The 20,744-nt window shown below is 35.0% G+C and overlaps 1 long non-coding RNA gene across 1 annotated transcript in view; it reads left to right on the top strand.

Annotated features, from left to right (window-relative positions):
* The first annotated feature begins 3,668 nt into the window (after nucleotides 1–3,668).
* Nucleotides 3,669–20,744, top strand: part of LOC145722481 (uncharacterized) — a 30,867-nt gene continuing 13,791 nt past the window's right edge. Inside the window, exon 1 of the long non-coding RNA XR_014146784.1 lies at nucleotides 3,669–3,746. This is a non-coding gene — a long non-coding RNA (uncharacterized LOC145722481). The remainder of the gene's footprint in view (nucleotides 3,747–20,744) is intronic.

Genomic DNA, 20,744 nt, shown 5'->3' with positions numbered 1-20,744 from the left:
TCATCTATATATTATCTTAAAGACATGAGTTTAGGCAGGGTCACTCTGAAAAATTTCTATGAAAGCATTTCACAGAGAGCTTTGAAGCATTATAAATGCTCTGGCATGACATCTGGGGGTGGTATTTTGAGAACAGCAGACTTCTATAAAACACACACACACACACACACACATTTGTAACTATTCTACCATAGACAAAATTAGGTAGGAGCTATTTTATACATATATAATAGTTGAAAATAGGAATTGATAGAAAAAAATAGATGATGGAAATGGATTAGAGATAGAGGTGGAAACGAAAATCCATTTTGTACAAGCTGCTCATTCATGAGCTCTGGCTACTTAGGGTCAGTCTCCTGAGTGTATAACTTAATATCACCTCCTCTCTCTTACAGATCATTTGCCTTCTACTTATTGAATCAAAGTGAGCTAATGACTTTATTGAGTTTTAGTATAAGTAGTTTTATGGGAGTAGACTTATACTGGCTTTCATCCTTGAGTTATGCCCCTGCCCCCCTGCCATAACTCTCCATGTTGAATTCTTGACCTTTTTAATAGAACCATCTCAAATGCCGCCCTCCCAGGAAGTCTTTCCTGATACTTCACACATTTTAGATCCCTGTAAATTCCCACAGCCTTTTGTTTATACTTCCTGAATGATGGATTTGTCATGTCTTTTTTTTTTTTTTAGTTGGGGGAGAGGTATTCCTTCCTTTCCTAGAAACACTTTGTGAGAAAAACTGGCATAGAACAGGATCTTGATAAACATTTGTTGAGTTGCTTTGAATTGAACGAAATTTGTAGACAACTTGTAAGCTGAATGGTTTAACAGTACCTTTCTAAAAGCCCATTTATCTGCTCTATTAATAGTAGCTATGCACTATCTTCCTAATTCTAGTAATATGTATACAGACATAAATGAGCTCATCACTTCACATATTAGAATTACTAATTTTTCATTAGTTTTTCTGAGTATAGGCCTGTCATTCATCAATGACGTAATGGTAAAACCTTCATACTACCAAGCTTCTAGCACTATTCATTGCACTCTATGCAACTGTCATATTTTAAATGGTTTAATGATAGGAAGGCACAAATCTTTCAAGTACTTTTTATCAGCCTATTTATCTGCATTCTCATTTGTTTTGAGGTAGAAACACTAAATAATATATAAATCACTGTATAGGCAATGTACATGTTACCATCATGACTGTGACCCAACAAGTGTATAATACTTTAAAACATAATAGCAACATAGTGAAGAGTTAAAACAATTTCACTGATTTTTATTTCTAGCTCTTAATGCATCACTGGTCTTCTTCCTTTCATGAGTCAATTTCCTTTACTACTCTTGCTCATTCAGGAAAATTTTTTCAATCATAGTTCTGCTACCATCACTAATAATTAAAATATATGTGAATATCCTAATGTTTAGCTACAGTGATATTTCCAGAGACAATGGCAATGGAACTACCATTTGTGGGAAACTGCCTTATACTTTTGTTTTCCAAAAGTCATTTTGGTACTCTCCTTTGATTAAGAGTCCATGCTTCACTCAAACAGAAGTCTATCCTGAAATTCTGGTCCATTACATAATTTTCAGAAGCTGGAAGAAAGGCATTTGCATCATTTCTGTTCCCAGATCTGTTCAATATATACTTCCAGTCTGTCATGCCTGAAATTAATTTTTTACAATCTGGATCTTTACTATATGCTAAAAATTCAGTACAAAAAAGGACCTCCTTCTGCAGAGAATATGTAAGCCAGAACATCATGTTCCATCTTTATAATGAAACACATAGTTCCTATCAAAAGGCAAATTTTTTGTTTCAAAATGTTTGAAGAGAATAATGCTTCAAAAGATTTCAAATAGTTACTTTTATGAAAGTGAAAAGATTCCTATGTCAGATATATTTTAACCTGGATTATACAATTTTTGTATAAACTGAACAACTTTTTATTTACTTAAACCTATTTCCCTCTCTGTATTTCATGCTTATGAGGTTGGAAAACAAAAGCAAATAATCCTAGAAATAGTTTCTCTCAAAACGCTCACATTTAAGTGAATGGCTATTAAAATGCAAACTAATTGTTAATATCTATCAAGTTTTAAGCAAATGATAATTTACCACTTTGTCTCTCTAGTCAAGAAGCTTATCACCCTCACACCTTAGTATTTTGTTTTCCTCAAAGTATGAAATTACCTGTCTTGATTTTTTCAAACTAGTGTAGCCTCCCAAAAATAAATTTTACGTATCATAAAAAACCATGATGACATTCAAAACCAAACAAATACAAACACTCTGTAAGATCTTTGACAAATTAGTTACCTCTGAAAGTGTGTTCATTCTTCTGTTAAATAGGGATGTGTACATAAGAGGATATGATGAAATGATATACATAAGGGTCATAACACAGGACCTGGATTCAGTTCTTCTCTTCCTCTTCCTCCTTCTCCTCCCTCTCAGCCTCCCCACCAGCCCTTCTTGAGGTTTCTGCTCCTCTTCCTCTTATTTTCCTTTCTCCTATTCCTTATTCTTCCTTAATTTCAAAAATAGAAATTTTTGAGGCTTCAGAACTACATAGCATTTGACCTGGGTCCAGGATTCAAAATGAGACCTGAACCACACAACATAATCTTTCTTCATCCTAGATTTTTAATTTTCTCTAGAGGTTCTATTGATTTTGCATAGTGAATTTGCCACAGTCTATGAGAATAAAACTTGCTACTGTTTATTTTTTTTTACAAATACTGTATTTCTAAATATTTTTGCTTCATTCTTTTGGGTGCTATATTGTTTGGTGCATGGGTATTTATTAATGTTTGGCCTTTATAATTTTTTCAAATGTAAATAATAAACTTGTGTTTTTTGCATTAATTTGTAATTTGTTTGATAATACTAACACTCATATGACCGATTTATACAAAATTTATTCATAAATATTTGTCATTATTCTAGCTATGTGGATTCTTTTTGCTCTGGGTCCATTTCTTACACATAGTTAGCATTTTTTTCTATTCAATCTGATATTTTTAATTTTGTTTGTACTTTATTTCCATTCAGCTTCATATAAGGTTTGCTCTTTGTCATCTTCTGCATAATTTTATTAGTTAAGTTTAACTGATACTTCCTTTTCTACCACAGCCTTTGATGTTTATATTACGTTGACTATCATAAGGCATTATACAACTATCCTTCTGCACACTACATATACAGGTCTAAACTTTTATGGAGCATAAAGAATATTGTGCTTTTGTACAACCTCTTTCCCTGCTCTTTTAGTTTTTCACTGATTTTATCTGTAAATATGACATTGGTTCTTTTCTTTCTATATTCTTATTACTGTTGCTATCCCTACCATTTGTTAAAAGTAAGTCTTCTTTGGATTGCTTAATCAGTCAAGATCCACTTCTCTGTTACAGCCAGATATCGCAAACTGATCACGAAGGGGCACTACTTGAGTCACTTGGCTATATGTGGCTGAAAACTCAATTCACAGTGGCTTAAATAAACCAAAAGTTTATTTTTGTCACATCACCATATTCTGAAGGGGAGAAGTCCAGGGCTCTTATGTCAGCTTTTCCATGACATTAATGATGTGGTCTCCTTTAGGCTTTCTATTCAGCTGAGTTTAGAATGATCTTTTGCCATTGGGCTTATCATTCCAAGATCATAAAATGGCTAGACACCACCAGCATCTATCTGAGTTTTGGGAAAGAAGAATAGTAAAGCCAAAGACAAAAGGTATGTGCCTTCTAAGTCTTTCCCTTTAGAATGGCTATGTTTAACCACAAGAGAGGCTAAGGAATGTTGTATTTTATCTGGACATGTTGTTGTCCCATGCAAAATCAGGATTCTATTATAAAAATAAAGATGTAAAAAATAGATTCTGCATAGGCAAGTGTAGCAAAGTCTGCCAAGGGGACTAACTTCCATGCCAGTATCACAGGATTCTACTGTCCCCCTACCCAACCCCCAGTCCCTGCTGATTTGTTGCAGGGTGGACTGGACCCCTAACTTTGGGTAAACAGATTTCCCTATGTGTCAACCGGGAATTGTGATTCAAAGAGAGTATTTAATCTGTGTTGGATGCTGGAGCTCAGGACCAAAGCTGGGGCATTCATTGTCTACCGTATGCATACTGAATTAGGGACAGTCCGGAGAGAGAAAAGAGAAAAAAAACTCCTCTCCAGAAAATTGCAGAGCTTAAATAGCATGTAACTTCAGTAGAAAAAGAGCAGTTCCTCCCCCTATTCCTTCAACACATTACCCTTTTTTTTTTCCCAAGTAGTTTGACAGTGTTTCTGTTTTCCCATTCAGATATGCAGAAGACTATGGTATTCTCTCTTGGCATTTTTATCTAATTTTTGTTTTGTTTTAGTACTTCTGTTTAGCAAAAATTTAAACTCTGTGGGAGCAGGTACCCCTATGTCTGTTCAACATTGTATTTCCTCAGCTTAGCATGGCATGTTATCAATAAATATTTGTTTAATGAATAAAGCTTTATTATAAACTAAGCATTCCCTTATTCTTTTTATTATATCTTACCTTTGATTTTTTTATTGGTTTCACTAGTAAGTACTGGTTATTTTCTACAGCAGTATTCTCTTTTAAAAGTACCTTTGTTGAAAGATATCTGGACAATACTCTTAATGGTCCTGTAGGAACAGTTAATGTTGGTGTAGTCAATTATCTGAAAGTATACTTTACATGAGAAAATCTTTCTTTTGCCTTCACATACATTAATATTTGAGGACATGAACAATTAGCATCTGCATATTCCCTGCCGTATTCATAAACCAACCGAGAAACAGATAGAGATGGCAGCCAAAATAACATCTCAATAGCAACTATTCAACAAAGAATTGGTTTATATCTGTATTCTGGTACACTTCATAATGCCGAACCTCTGAATTAGGCATAATTGCTCACCCAGAGGTTCTGGAATAAGACAAAAAGCGTGCACTAAATTACACTGCCCTTATAAGATAAAGTTCAGAGAAATTAAAGTGAAGAAACCCAGTTGGGAGAAGTCTCCCAACAAAAGGTTAATTCTGGCGTTTTGCATTCAGCATATGGGAGGGTTTGTAATCCACTTATTCATAATTCCTCCTCTCAGAGTTCCATTTGAGCCATCATTACATTCTTCCATATGTTTGTATGGCAGAATATGACTTGGTAGCATCCCCATTGTGAGGTCTTTTACAAAGTTCTTTTCTTTCCTACACAGTATATGGAGAGCGTCTGAATTCCCGTTTCCCTCTGGTCCCATATTTTCTGTACTGCAGAACTTAACTGAGTGACTTTCCATCCACAAAGACCACAGCCTCTTTCTAAGCAAGCATTTGCAGATCTCTGGCACTGAGACTATTTCCACTGCCTCTTATGGAATTGCCTAGGCCTAATAAATACACTTGTGAAGGAAGTTTTCCTTCTCATATGTAATTAACCAATTCGGAACAAATGTGTAATCATGTGGTGGAAGGTAATTCTTGAGCCTTATGCAAAAGGCTACATTAATTTTAGATTACTCTCCTCACTTTCTCCTTCCTAATACTGAATGTAAAGTGGATTTGAGTTAGCTGATCTAGAACTGTCTGCCTAGGGATGGAGCTCACAATTTAAATTAGAATTTCACTAGTCCATGAAACACATTTGTTCGTCAATTTAAAAGCAGCGATATTGTTTTTAACCCATTGCTATAAAGACTCGAGGAGCTTGCTCACTGTGACTCTCCTCTCCTCTCCCACAGTTAAATCTTTGCCTCAGCTGCTCCTGCTTTTGCGTAATCTGGGCGATGGAAAGGCCAGGAGTGTTAGGTGGATAGAACCCCGACCTACAGAGGAGAAAGAAGCTTCCCATCCCCCCAACTCCCTTACTCCTTAACTCCAGCCATAAATTAATGACAATTTAGTTTTGCATGACATTTATGTATTACTGTCTTGCTTTCAGCATTCTGAGGTTAGCCTTCTCTTATATTTGGGCACTGACTTGACACCAACTGTAGATTCAGTTTAGATTTAGATTTGGTTAAGCCTCTCAAGTCTTTTCTAATTTACTCCTTAATCTATTTTCTCTTTTCTTTCCAATGGATCTGTCAAAAACATTGGACTACATCTTTCACAGAATTTCCCACAATCAGATATTTCTTACTGCATTTTTATATGTTCCCCTGTATCCTGCACATTGGGATTAGATCATTAGGCCCAATGAGATTCAAGTTTGAGTTTTTGGCAAAAATTCTCCATATTGTACACTTCCTTCATAATGTTTAAAATTTCCAGGTATCTCAATTTGTGATATTAATTGGCATTGGTAATCATCACCCAGATATAATTTCATTAGACATTTAAAAAATGGTGATATTCTTCCACTGTCTTCTACGTCTGTCATTTTATCTTGTTATTTCTGATATCTTCCTCATTTCATATGTTTCTTAATTCTGTTTCCTGTTTTATGAACTGATGTCCAGATGATTTAATTTTCACTACTTACTTATTCTCAACAATGACTTGAATTGTTCTTCAATAAGGCTTGATCAATTCAGGTTTTGTTTCCCAGCTACTCTGCTGTCTTTTATTCCTTACAAAAGAAAAGCAGCTATTTTCAAAATTTACTTTTGTGGTGTTCTGTATCAGGGATGGCACAGATATTTTTTCCCTTGCCTTTTTTTCTTTTACTTAGTTCTTTAAAACTTGATTAAGTCAGTTATTATTATTGTTCTTCATCTTCCCTGATGATTATTTGGCTAAACCTTAGAGACCATGTCTAAGAGCAACCAGATTTGCGGTATGGTGCTAAGTACTCAGTTTATGGCTCTATTTCATACTGGGTGAAGTCCTACTGGTGCCATTGCTAGAAGAAAAATTCTAAGATCCAGCTATAAACTCAAGAAATTACTTAGCCGGGGGGACAAAAGAAATTTCTTTCTTTAATGCTAAGACTTTTGTTCTTGTGTATGGGCTTTATACTCATTGAAGAGTTACTGGCATGATGTATCACATGGACTTGGGATTGAAGAGCACACTATCTTGGAGGGAAGTTTTATTCCCCGTCCCATACTCCACTCAGTAAAAGTTGGCTCTTCTTAGTAGCAGAGTATGTCTTCTATGTTTAAAAATTAGGAGTGTGTCAACTGGAGATGAGCATTTCATTCCTGCCTTTTTTCTTAGACCCTCAGAATCGGATTTAGGGCTTAGGCCAAATTTTTTTTCAGGTTTATTGGAGTATATTTGAAATGCCAAAAACTGCACATTTTTAATGTAAACAACTGATGAGTTCAGACATATGCACACACCTGTGATAGTATAACCACAATCAAGGTAATAAACATAACCATCACTTCCAAAAGTTTCCTTGTGTCCATTTATGTTGTTTTCTAGGTAAGAACACTTACAATGAGATGTACCCTCTTAACAAACTTTGAAGTGCACAATACTATATTGTTGAATGTACACACACAAGCCAATTCTTGCATCTACTTTTTTTCTTCATTCAGGCCTGACATAATTGGTCATACTAGGGGTTGAAATGTTGAGGCCATCCTCAATATTATATTCCCTATACTGCACCCAGGAGATTGATCCTACTAAGCCAGGTTCCAGAAATCCAAGCTGTAACTGTAATTGTTGCAGTTCATACCTCCCTTGTTTGCAACGCCTGACCCCTGGCAGCATGCCTTTCCAGAAAGACTGCCTAGGGATCTGAATGACAGAAGACATTGTTCTTGGGTTCTATCCCATTAGGTGAGAGAATCTAGAAATTCTTGTAAGTTTTGGAAATTTGATTTCTGTCATTCTTTTAAATAATAGTTAAGGATTATTTTTCTTTTTTAGACAATTTCATGGATATGTTAGAGAGATATAAGAAAAGGGAGATTTTGTTGTATTTGTATCTTGCAAGAACAATGTATTTATTTATAAAAAGCTATTTATTTCTTAATATGCATCCATTGTAATTATTTTACCTTTACATAAGAATGCAGATTATCTAACGCTAGAATATTACTTTTGCATTCCCCACCTCAGTTTTACAAAACTGTCCCCCTTCCAGTCAGTTGTACTAGAAAATGACTTTGTCCTACACCAATGTAGGCTGCTGCTGTGAGAAGCCCCCAAGAACACCAGAGGTTTCAAAAAGTCAAGATAGCTCTTTCTGTGATAAATGTTACCTCTTTTTTTCAGGGCATGCATCAGAATTATCAAAAAAGAATTATTTGGAAACAGTGCCTAGAATACAATTTTGAATCTCTTCCTCATTTGGCATAAAATATAGTTCTCTTATTTTCTACCTAGTTGAACTTGAGGTTTTCATTTTGGTTTTGAAAAAAAGGAAAGAAAATTTCAACTAAGAAAGTGATCAAAAGGCCACCTTCAGATTATGATTATTTAACACTGGGACTGGTATATTTACAATGTAAGGTATAAGTGGAAGGTTTTTCTCCTCTCTCCTCTCTCCCTCCCTCCCTCCCTTCCTTTCTTCTTTCCTTCCTTAAGAAAGTTTTAACTCCACATTTTGTGTTCAGCGCTCACTTAGGGAGGGGCAAAATGGGTTAGACTACGGAAATGTGTGAAAACTGTATTCAGAGTTGCTCTTATAATGAATGAGTCATCATCTCCCTTAAGCAGAAAATTGGGATGTTAGATTTTGCTGACTGTGATTATTAGTTTGGAATCTCTTCATTCTGACTCACTATCTTCTCATCCTTAAGGTCTTAATCTTTACTAGTATTCATATCACAATGTTGAACCCAAAGGATTTGACCCTGGCCTAAAAGACATCAAGCCCAGTTTCTCTAGACCTCTGGGCCTTGGAAGAGAAATAAGAACATTCTTTTCCAAATGCTACTAACGTCTATTGCCTGAGTTACTGGACTAACTTGTTAATGTTTAACTATTCAGTAATAAAATGTTGGTAATAACAGTTTTATTTAGTCAAACTGCCACACTGAAATTTATAGGGATGAACTTATTTTTTGCAGTGCTAGTAATAAATAAGCCAAATTAAGTAAATTCCTTTATGAGTGAAGGAGACCTAATCTGTCATTTCAACAGATTTTTACAATAGTATCTCATAGAGAACTGCTTCCAATCATATAATTTGTGTTATTTAGCAGCCTTAGTCGCTTTTCAGCCACTCTTTCTTTTCCTTTTTTTTGTATTTTCTCTTCCTAAAAGGTTGGAGTTATTTAGTCTTTCCGCTCTCTGCTCACTTCACACAATTACGTGGTTAATTAATAACATCATCTCACATATAGAGTATCTCTTGAATCACTTTTCATTGGTTACATTGTCAAATGTGTAATATATTTAATTAAAGCAAAAATACTACCACCACCACATTGAATTTATTCTGGTTGGCGAGATTACATTGAAACATCCCAAATGTATGTTTGTCTTTCTATCTTCACTACTATTGTACTCCATGCCTTCAGAAACCTCGACTTGCCTGCACTACAGATTTTGGAAAAGCTTCCTATTTTCCTGCCACAATTTTCTTGCTACACCACTTTTTGTTCCATTTTGTGACCAGAGTTATCCATCTAAAAACCAGAAATAATTATGTCATTCCCTCTGATAAAACCTTTACTGAACTTCCTTTTGCACATAGATTTCCTTAGTTTGATGTATACTGCCTTTGGAATCCTCCTCAAACTTGGATTTGGTAGATGTTCTTCTCCTCTACAGTCTAAGTGGCCCTTCTGTACTTTTAATAAGAGAAAAACACAGGTCCAGGTAGAATTCTGGTTTTATACCTGGCAGGAATAGAGGTTTGACACATTTCAATGTCAGTTATGATGTTACTCCTTCAAAACAGTCTATAAATAAAGACTCAAATAAAAAGTCCAAAAACAAAGCATTTCAGCCTAGAAACCTCACATCTCAAAACATCTTAAGGAGAATGGTCCAATGGAGTTGTAAAATCTTAAATGGTTTAAAAGCCAAAGTAACCCCAGGCAGTGGAGTCTAACAGGAAAATCCAGGGGTGAGAGTCAGGAGGAATGACCATCTTAAGCTTTTGAGCAGCCACCTTCATTAATTTATATTTACTCAGAGGGACAGTAAGTTGGTGGAGGGTCCTGGATGATTAGAAATTGAACACTGAATGTAAAATTATCTCTTGTGTTATATTATTCAACTTATGGTGCTTTAACAAGTAACTCTGAAATCTTAGTCACTTAAAACAGACATTAATTTTTTGCCTGCAGGTTTGCAGGTTAGCTCAGCTTCACTCCACGTCTTCTCATTCTATGAACCTAGGCTGAAGGCAGCCTCTACCTGGGATATGCTGTTTTTTTTGGCAGAGGACAGACGAACCCAACCAAACCATGTGCAAGCACATTTAAAGCTTCAGCTGACAGGGTATATGTCACACTCATTTGCAAAAAACAAGTCACATGGTTAATCCTGACAATGAAGTAGGACACTGTCTACCTACAGAAAGTCATGGTAATAGTAGGGCTGAATTATACTTATTGAGGGGAAAGAGGGGATAATTGAGAACAATAATAAAATATATCATAGATCTCAAATATACTATACCTTATGATTCATCCCTCCTCATATAGAATTCATCATTTCAGGAAAATATTATATACGCTCTGGCTTGTCTTAGAGTACTTTGAATATTTGGTATCATATGGGCTCAGATTATATATGACATCAGGTAATCAGCTATAATAGAATGAATGACAACTTTTAAGCACTATGGAGTTATTTTCATTATTATTTCTGTGCATATCTTTTACTTAGATTACTGGATCACAATCTAAACTTTCCAGACATTTATATACCATTTATAAGGCATTTTCTTGTAGTGCATTCTGGCAACTGCTCTGTTGCATGTTTCTTCATTTCCTGATTTTAAAGTACCTTCAAATATGATTTTTTTAAAAGATTTTATTTATTTATTTGAGAGAGAGAATGAGAGAGAGAAAGCATGAGAGGGGGGAGGGTCAGAGGGAGAAGCAGACTCCCTGCTGAGCCGGGAGCCCGATGTGGGACTCGATCCCGGGACTCCAGGATCATGACCTGAGCCAAAGGCAGTCGCTTAACCAACTGAGCCACCCAGGCACCCCCAAATATGATTTTTCAACCCTTTTTCTCTGTGTGCATGGCTGCCAGTGGGCACACTGGGTAGACATAACACATACTACCAATATACTAGATTTACATAATATTCTAGGAAGATTCCCTATACTTCCAGGTTAAGTGAATGTCACACTTTGTACATATTTGTATGCAATGATCCATAAAATCATTCTTTACAGATATTTATCATAATATTATGAACAAAGATTTGAGCCAATGCTATTATCACCACATGTAAAGTCTCAAAATAAGTACATTTCTTTGAGATTCAGGGTAGATAACCAATTCAGAATAGCAAGAAACTAAAAATTCTGAAGACTTTAATCAGTTTTCATGAGTTTTTATTGAATATTTGATTTTTACTTCTAAGTTTAGCCATTCATATATAAGAAATTAAATAGAAATTGGACCCTCTGAGCTTCTGATAGTATAGTTATGCATTAGACAAGCCTCAGCATGGGTTAGAATAAAGCACAGTGAGCTCATTGGAGCAAAAAAAAAAAAAAAATAGGGATAATGGCTAAATATGGGGCTTGCCCCGAATCATGAAAAATTAAACCTTTTCTCGGGGCACCTGGGTGACTCAGATGGTTAAGCATCTGCCTTCGGCTCAGGTCATAATCCCAGGGTCCCATAACCCCAGACGTGGAGTGAAGCTGAGAAATTGAGTCCCACATCTGGCTCCTGGCTCAGCGGGGAGCCTGCTTCTCCCTCTCCCTCTGCCTCTCCCCTGCTCATGCTCTCTCTCTCTCTCTCTCCCCCTCTGCCTCTCCCCTGCTCATGTTGTCTCTCTGTATCTCTCTGTCTCAAATGAATAAATAAAATCTTTAAAAAAGAGAAAAAGAAAAAGTAAACCTTTTCTTTACTCAAATTCGCAATTTTGTTCCCATGATATTGTCCCCTGATTTTTAGTCCTTTATCTTTGCTATGCTGATCCTCTTACCAAGTCATACAATAGGGATAACATGTACATGAAATATGAGTAAAACTGCTATCATTACATTTCCTTCCTATATCAGGATGGTGAGATTTGAATTGTTTACTTTTCCATTTATCAAGAAGAATCTCAGATGGAGGATTTTTTAATCAATTTATGTAATTATCTAGTTTGTAGATGATTCCCCTGGTGCTTAATTTGCTAATTTCCTACAGACTGAATGAAATCTATCTGTTGTGTTAATTGGACAGCAATACAAAAAGAAGTAAATATTTTGTCTATCCATTTTGCTACAGGATAATTGCACTAATAAAATTTCATAAAAAAATCACTGGTTGGAATTCTTGAACGAGATAATGGTCAAGTAGGAAGAGTACATTTTACTTTGCTTGATTTCTCCTTGCTAACTCTATGTGGTGTCCCATAGAAAATTTTGCTACATGTTTTTGTTGTTTGATTTTAGGATGCATAATAATTTTTTAAGATGTATAAAAATTTTAAAATCTGCATGCCACCAAATCTTGTACTTGTTTTTAATATTTATTTATGATATTTTGGAAAGAGTGAGAAGTCTGGATTTGTGATTGAGCACTAAAAAACTAAGTCAGTATATATTAAATATTTAGTAGTCAGAAAGATAACCAATTAAATATGGGGCCTACCGATTATGTGACAGATACGGAAAAAAGCTACTAAAAGACACATCACATATAGCATCTTCTTACTGCCCCCCTTTCATGTTCTTCTGGATAGGAAGTTGACTTAACTAGTCAGTTAAGAGGTCCCCGGGTGACAGGTAGAGAGGATACTAGGAAGACTAGAGGGAAAGTTCAGTCTTCTGCTACCTACAAAGGAGAAGGTGGTATCTGGAAGAGAGAAAATATGATATACAAGAAGAAGTCAGAGAAGCTTGACAAAAAAGAGGAGAGAAAAGTGAGTATAAAAATCCAGCATAGGATGGGACATGTCAAAGGGATGTAAGTGCCAATCTGAATGATCTCTCAATGGTCAAACTTGGAAAAATTTGAGCAACAAAGTAAACAGCATAATTTTATTGGCTTTGTAGGTTGCCATAAGAAATTACCGCAAAACTGGATGGCTTAAAACAACAGAAGTTTATTTTCTGCCAGTTCTGGAGTCTAGAAATCTGAAAACCAGGTGTTAGCAAAGCAGTGTTCTCTCAGAAGGCTCTAAGGGAGTGGTTGCAAGCAATCCTTGGCATTATGGTTTGTAAGGCCACATCATTCTAATCTCTACCTCTGCCATGGTGTTCACTCCTGTGAGTATGCCAAATTTCCCTCTTCTTGTAAGGACATGACTGATACTGGATTTATGATCTACCCTAGTTCAGCATGACCTCATATTAACTTGATTAAATATGCAAAGACCCTACTGCCAAAAAAGATTATATTCACAGAATTGGGAGGACAGGAACCTTCAGAGGTACTTTTCAACCCAGTACAATGATACAAAATTGGAACCCAAGGTATAAAACAGATATATATGAATACATACTGGCATAAACAAATAATGAAATAAAATAAATAAATGGGGGAGAAGAGGCAATCGTTACTTGCAAAAGAATCCCAAATATACATGTAGATACTCCTCTCTAAGAGCATATTTACCCAACCTCCTCCACCAACATCACACCACACACACACACACTCCTTGAATATGTGACGGATTTAGTAACTCATCCAAAGAATGGAGTATGGAAACAGAAAGCATAGTAATTTATAGAGGAGAAATCTAGCAAACATGGCCTTACCCAAATGATCATGTTAACATCACCCTGTTATGTCATATGATAACAAGTACACCTTAATATGATATGCTAAGGAAGGAAATTCACCCATGCGTTATTCTCTGAAACGCATAACTTCAGACTAAACATGAGAAAAATATCAGAGAAGATGACATCAAAGGACATTCTACAAAATACCTGACCAATAATCCTCCAAACTGTTAAAAACATTAAAAACAAAGAAAGATGGAAAAAATGCCACAGATCAGAAAAAACTAAAGGAGGCAGGATGATTGCATGCAAGATGGTATTCTGAAATCAATCATGGGACAAGGAAAAAGAACATTAATATAAAAACTGTGAAATCTATACACAAACAATGAATCATGGAACACTACATCAAAAACTAATGATGTAATGTATGGTGATTAATATAACATAATAAAATAAAAAAACTGTGAAATCTAAATTAAGTCTTGAGTTTAGTTAAAAGTAATGTATCAGTGTTGACTTAGTTTTCACGGATGTACCATGGCAATGTAAGATGTTAACATTAGGGAAAACTTCATGAGGAATAGTGGGGAACTCTACGTTCCCATTTCAATATTGCTGAAAGCTAAAATTATTCCAAAATGGAAAGGTTTATTAGAAAAAGCACACAATATTTTTTAAAAAGAAGAAAAATATGAACAATTGTTTGATGTCTGAGACCCTGGGGAAAGCACCAGACAAGGACTTAGTTTCAAGAAGATTTACAGTGTTTGTGTAAAGTGCCGTGCCTCCATTGCCTTCTTAAAAGATGATGGACATTAATTTATTTTAAAAATCATTTTCCTCAGATCTGAGTTCTTTCTGACGTGATTCTATTTTGAGGTTGACCTTGAGGTGGGAAGCAAAAAGCTGTTCTGATTACATATAGGATTTGAAAACAACCCACAACTTTCACTGTGCGGTTATAAGAGTTAAAGAAATGGAAGCTATCTTGTAGAACAGTTTAAAACAAGCTTGTATTATATCAAAGATTCTTAACCCCACAGAATTTGCCTCTGCCCCTTCTTTGATGAATAATACTATGACATTCTATCTTCCATTTTAAATTCTGATCTCTTCAAATGAAGGATTCTTCCTGGCTTCTCTGTGTCTTTCTCCAGAACCCCATGTAATGCTTTACTTAACAGAAATACACAAATACTGGCTGTTGAACTCGTGGCTATGACTCTCAAAATTCTTTTAAAGTGTTGCCCTGATGAGGTCTTTAATATTAAATAAAATTTTATTTTTGAGTTTTCTGATATCTTTGAGTAATCTTTCATTTTTCTGGTTCTTAGGCATCCTAAAGAGTTGGGCTGTGTGAACTCTCTGAGATCAAATTATAGAGAAATCCATTCAGCATTAATAGGCAACTTCTCATGAAAAAGTGTGAAGTAGAGCTAGATATTTTTTATATAAAATGTGCCTTAGTTTTTGAATTCCATTTGAAAAAAATGAAAATTAAAACCTTCCTTTCAATCAATTTCACCTCACCTTGTTAAAATTTACCTACTACGTAATTTTAAACCTCTGTATGTAAACACACTTGTATGTGTGTTAGAGACACCCATTTTACCTAAAGTACTTACTTAACTAATGAAACGATTTTCTAGAATACACTATAATCATAATTTAGGAAGCAAGTTTGGCTTTTAGGAATGTAAGAGTTGTGAGAGCTGTTATTAGTACTAATAACGAAAAAAGTTGAGTATCAATATATTCATGGCTAAAGTTTCAAAGTGTACTTTAATTATAACTTCAACGCAAAGGCATTATCAGGTGTATGCTTAATTTAAAATGGATATTTGTATAGAGTGGCTAGAAAACATATAAATAGTTGTATTTATATGCCACTCTTCCCTCCCTCCCTCCCTTCCTCCCTTCCTTTCCCCCTCCCTCCCTCCCTCCCTCTCTCCCTTCCTTCCTTTTTAGAGAGTGAGAGCATGCACACAAGTGGAGGGAGGGGGGGAATCTAAGCAGGCTCCACCCCCAGCATGGAACCCAATGTGGGGCTCCATCTCACCACCCTGAGATCATGAGCTGAGCCAAAATTGAGTCGGATGCTTAACCAAGGGAGCCACGCAGGCTCCCTTATGCACTACTTTTATACTGTTTTGAGACAAAAATATTTCTCTTCAAGATAAAAGATATAGACTATTATGATATGTATAACTTGCAAGATATTTTGGACAGATCAGTAATAGAAATAATAATTACCTTTAGGATATTTTAGTCTTGAGTCGTTTAAATTATCACCACAGTTTTGTCATCCACCATTTAGAATTTTAGTCAACAATGCTAAGATCCATGATAGAAACATCTAACCAAATTTATACTTGCCTCTCATACTGACTGGTGATGGAACAAAAGATAATCATGGGAGAGAGGGGTAAAAGAATAAGGAGGTTTCTCATGCACACAGACCTCTGTGAAGGATAAGACAACCACTGATAGATCCTGCACAGAGGATCTGGTTTAGGAGACTGACAGAGCAGATGGAGATGAAAATATGACCTTCAGGGAAATGAAGGGGTACTGAAGATTAAAAACGAAAACAAAAACAGAAGTAGAGAGCAAATTGAACTAAGGACCATTCCAAAGAAATGACTGTCTTGAGCAATCAGTTTAAAATAACATCAGTACGATTTCACTTAACCTTTAGTTAAAAGTCATTTCCTACCACAGAACCATTTTTTGCTGATCCCATGGGTTATCTCCTCAGACAGATTTAATAGAATTTCTGTGTGAAATGTATGTACAACCCATAGACTAATTTCTAATGCTAGATTTCAGTGAGGATTAATGTTTGGTGTCCATCAATAATATCTGTAGCCATTTTGAGAAGAAAGACCCCATGTATTTGATTCTGTTTCTCCTTTTTTACCATTATGTATCTCTTAAAATAACCAGTTCCTTTGGATATGATAGTTTTCAAATCTTCACTGAATCATTTGTCAGTAATCTTCTAGTTGTTAGGAGAGTTCAAAAAGGTATATAATTTAGTTAATCTCCATTAATTACTATAATTTCATTTGACTTTAAGAAAATGTGATAATTGAAAATTATACTGTGATGGAAAGAATCATCAAGAAGATTGGCTGAGGATTGGCATAATAAATAAGGTTTTGTTTAAATAACTGAAAATGGCCTAAATATCATTTATTACATTTTAGCAACAAAATGGTATGTTCACTAAACATCAGTTTGACTCATCTCCCTATCATTGATTATTGATATTTTATAATTAACAAGTTAAAATTCCTTAAAATGGTATCAGAACTGGAAAATAGAATCTTTATAAAGACAATTTCATTAATTTTGATATGGTCAGATAGTTGTTTTATAAATTGATTCTTGGAGGATCTTCTCAAATAAGAATGAATAAAAATGTAAATTAATAGAAATATTTTTGAAATTTCTTTTCAGTTTTATTGAGGTATAACTGATATACAGCACTGTATAAATTTAATGTAGACAGCATAATCATTTGACTTACATATATTATGAAATGATGACCACAATTAGTTAACATTCATCATCTCATATACGTATTAAAAAAAAAGAAAAAAAAATTTTTTTCTTGTGACGATAACTCTTAGGATTTACTCTCTTAACAATTTTCAAATATACTGCATAGCAGTGTTAACTACATTCATCCCGTTCTACATTACATCTCTAGTACTTATTTATCTTAAAACTAAAAGCCTGTACCTTTTGACCACCTTCATCCAATTCCCCCACCCCACCCTTCCAGGTTCTGGTAACCACAATTGTGATCTTTTTTCTATGAGGCTGTTTTTCTTTTTAAATTCCACATACTGAATGAGATCATACAGTATTTGTCTCTAACTTATTTCATTTAGCATAATTTCCTTAAGGTCCATCCATGTTTCTGCAAATGGCTGAATAATATTTCATTGTATGTGTATACCATAACTTCTTTATCTGTTTATCCATCGATGGACACATAGGTTGTGAAATTCTTAATAGTGTTTAGAACAGTGAGTTCTCCTAGATCTAATTATTAATTTATTCAAACTATTTTTCCAAAAAAAAATTAAAAGTAAACTTAATCTTCTCGTTCAAAATGGTCGACTAAACTCAAATCTGTGTTTTCTTTCTCTAAAATTCTCTTTGAAGATAAATGATAAATTTAAGTGAATGACACCATGATACTCTGGGAAACAAGAAATGTGCATCATCAGTGAATCAAAATTTTATAAAAATTCTGGGAAGATAGCAAACAAATGAAATATGACTGGTGGAGAAATGAAAGATAAAGTTTAACAAGTCACCAGAGATCCCCAAGGTGAATCAACAAACACAGAGGGTGGGGACCAGTCAGGGGCCAATCCTAGGTCATTATTTAGTCATTTGCTTTCCAAACAGCTGGGGAAGTTGAGCTCTCTACCTCTACAGGTGTAAACAGAGCTACAGTTTGGCAGCAAAAGCTTCTGCTTAGCAGTGAAAGCCCAAGAGCTGTTCTCAAAATCAAGTGGGCATGTGGGTAATGTTGCTAAGAAAGTTCTCTTGTGAAGATGCTGCTGTTTGAGAGGGAAGTCAGCAGACCTCCACACACTAGACTGCCATGCAAACACAGAAAACAATAGGTTTAAAGGGACAGTCAGAAAGCACTCCCTTCTGGGAGTGGAATATACTAGTCCTGGAGGAATTTCCTGTTCTGTAACCTGCTTTTTTCCCAGGGGCACTTGAAAGAGACTGCCTGTCAAAACATTCCCCTGACTTTCCCTACTTACACAGAACCTTCAGTCAGCTTGATTCTCACTGAGGTGAGAGGTCTCATGGGAAAACAGTCCCAAACAAGAGCAAACAGAATATGTGCTAGCTACCTTTTCGATTCAGTATAGTCCATAATTTGTAAGTGTGACTACACATCCAAAAATCTTGAGAAAGTTGGGGAAAACCAACCATATAAAAGAGGAATATGAACAAACAAACTGTCCTCAGAACTGTCCTCAGGACTACAGGAAGTGGTATAAGACTTTTCAGTAGGGGGTAGATTTAATATTTGAATTTTTGGATGATTCTGCTCACTGCAATATGGAAAACTAATTTAAGGGGAGCTCAACTATAAGAAACCATTTAGGAAATTGTTTCAGTGATTCAGGGGAGAAATAATGGTGACTGGAGAGGATGTGGTAGAGAAACTCATGAATGTAACAGAAGTTTAAGAGATAGACCTGGCGTTGATGAGAAGTAGGGGTCAGGGAGAGTCAGGAGTCAAGGTGATATCCAAATTTCTGACTCACCTTTTCACCTTCATTATTTTCATTTTAGAGGTGAGTGGATATTCTTCTCCAACTCCCCAGGCCAAGTTACTTAGCAAGGGACATAATGGAGCCCACCTGGTCCAATTTGCTTTCTGCTGAAGCTGTGAACAATGCACTGATTCAAAGGCAGCCGAAGTCTGCTAAATTCCCAAGTACCTGGTTTTGGCCCGCAAGTCACCTTACTGTTCAATAAATCAGTGTATGTTAAGTGTCTGGATATTTTATAGAGTTACCAGAACCCTTCATAGACAAAGAGGATAAGAATAATTTTAAAGTATAATAACATAAATCCAGGAAAAAACCTGATTTTGTGATAGAATAATATTGAGAAGATTGTTAATTATATATGCATATATTTATATGTATTTAAACATATCTATATATAATATCTAATAACCATGTATTATAAAGATATATTTAAAATCTGTTCCTAATTGGTTTTTATGTTTTATATTTGGTATATAGTATGATGTTTCATAGTTTAGAAAGAATAAGATCCACTGTGAAATACTTTAGAATATTAGTACTGATAGCTGAAATTAATTCAGATTTTCATCAAATAGAGCTATTAGTTTAGACATATGACAAATGCCATAATCATAAATCTATGCAATGGCAATCTATGAAAACAAGTCATATGGTGTTTGGTTCTGCCCTAGACCATCTTTTTGGGTAAAGTAGAAATGTCTGGCTGAATGTATTTCATTTTGACTTGTATTTTCTAATGCTTCATGCACTGTGAGTATAAATGGACCTCAGTGACAATAATATAGAAAGCTTTACTCTTTCTTGTCTCCATTTCAATCTGTTAAACACAGGACCCAATCCTCTGAAATATTTCCTCAATTACATCTTAAAGTAACCAAAGGCTGTTTCTTGGATTCCAAAATAAAACCATGCACTCTAATAAATGCTTTGTATGATATAAAATTAAAACCCTATTTTTAATTTTAGTTCAGTTTTAGTTTAATTTTAGTTTAGTTTAATTTTAGTTTATCACATATGTTCAAATATCTTCGAATCCGTACCTAGAATAAAACTTGGTACCCCGCGAATAAAAGAAAAAGGCACAGACCATAAAAGGGAGATAAATCTATGTTGTTTCAAGTGTTAAAGGATCCTTAGAAGTATATTGAGTTTCCTGGCATCCTAAAAGGCAGAAAATAAGCATTTGTATGTAGGTATCCCAACAATTTCTTTAAAAAATCTGAAACGGCAGTTAATTCCAGTTTCAAGAAAGTAGTGACATTTTAATTTCTCTAAATATATTGAACTTGATTTCCACAATAAATTAGTTCTAATATAGAGGAAGAAAAATATTTTAAGGTTGCATTTTGATCCATCTAATAGTATTTAATTAAAATAGGTTAAATTTGGATAATGTTCCTTAGACTTTGTCCAAGCATGCTTGTATCTAATAGTTCATTGGGTCTCCACCATCTTTTGAGGCACAGCTAGAATCACAATCTCATTTGACTCATGAGAGAACTGAGGCCCAAAGAGATGAAATGATTTTCCTAAGAACACAGGGCTAGTGAATGCTAGGACCATGGCTGGAAAGCCATGTTCATGATTTATACACTAGTATTTCACTTAGAAATTAGCGAAAATGAATACTTGAATTACAAATAAAGAATACAAAAGGCC

The sequence above is a fragment of the Leptonychotes weddellii genome, chromosome 7, assembly GCF_054177405.1.
Source record: "Leptonychotes weddellii isolate Sample4059 chromosome 7, ASM5417740v2, whole genome shotgun sequence".
In the NCBI taxonomy this organism is placed as follows: Eukaryota; Metazoa; Chordata; class Mammalia; order Carnivora; family Phocidae; genus Leptonychotes; species Leptonychotes weddellii.
This window is presented reverse-complemented; position numbering and strand designations above follow the sequence as displayed.